Below are 1171 nucleotides of genomic sequence, written 5' to 3'. Positions count from 1 at the left end.
TGTGTGTGTGTGTGTGTGTGTGTTTGATTACACCTTTGTGAATGTGTATGTGTCTATTCTATTTGTTAGTGCAATGCTGAGGAAAAAGTTCACGAGGACAGAATTTCTGACTCTCAAAGCCATCTCTTTAATAAAATACAGTACGCGTACTTAGTCTCAGTAAAAGCAGAAACACAAAATAGAGAAGATTCGTGGAAAGTGCAAGATAGCTAAGAAGTAAAATCCGAGCCAAAGAGTGAGTTTGATCGTTATACGTCGACCGAGCCATAGGTTTAAACTGATTCTATTCAGGTGTGAGAATGTTTTTCTTTCAACCGTGAACTTCTTTTCGAGACCAGAGTGCGCTTTTATTCGACTCCATCTCAATGCCATCTGCATAATATGGGTGTGTACCATATTATTTCAAAGAACTTTACAAAGTTCAAACATAAGATTGGGAGTGGTGTAATTTCTGTATAACTGAGAGGATTCTTGCATGCATACGAATTTTCGGATCTTGAAGATGTATTGAAAATTTTCCCCCCAGACTGTAATGAAACTAGGCGTATGATGTCAAGCTTCATTCGGTCCTCTAGAGTCTAGTCTCACCCCTATGCACAAGCATAATTAAATATTCCGGCTTTCCTTGTTTTGTAGTCTTATCTCGTATGCTAAAAATAAGATACTGCAGCATTTAATTTTATCGTATTTTAAAATATTATTTTTTCTTTAAGCCCTTTTCTTTAACCTGTTAAAACACACTGTTGCGTTCGTGTATTTGAATTTAGGTCAAGTGATGATTATAACGTTTACCGTTGCAAACCAGTTTTCTTGGGAGTTTTTGCTTTGGAGGGTACTAATGAGATATATCATTGTCTATCTTTCATGTTCTGTCCTAGTTCTAAGCATCCATGATCTTCATTTTTCTCAAAGTAAAGAGTATGATTTCGGGGAGGGGGTGGGGTTACGAACAATCAGTTGTCTTTTGTTTCTTGATTTTTTTTTGGTCAAAGCGATATTGTGGTCAGTACAGTTTGTTCCACAAATGCACGAGCTTTTTACAAGCATAGTATACTCTGGTGCAAATGAAGTCTCTCTCTCTCTCTCTCTCTCTCTCTCTCTCTCTCTCTCTCTCTCTCTCTCTCTCTCTCTCTTCCTTTCTCTCTCCTCCTCTCTTTCTTGCAAACAAATT

At 37.5% G+C, this 1171-nt stretch overlaps 1 protein-coding gene across 1 annotated transcript in view; it reads left to right on the top strand.

Annotated features, from left to right (window-relative positions):
* The window catches only part of LOC101862469 (epithelial splicing regulatory protein 1), a gene marked incomplete in the record, with an annotated part of 104434 nt that overhangs the window by 22712 nt on the left and 80551 nt on the right, over positions 1-1171 (top strand).

This window comes from Aplysia californica, unplaced genomic scaffold, assembly GCF_000002075.1.
Source record: "Aplysia californica isolate F4 #8 unplaced genomic scaffold, AplCal3.0 scaffold00017, whole genome shotgun sequence".
Taxonomy (NCBI): domain Eukaryota; kingdom Metazoa; phylum Mollusca; class Gastropoda; order Aplysiida; family Aplysiidae; genus Aplysia; species Aplysia californica.
This window is presented reverse-complemented; position numbering and strand designations above follow the sequence as displayed.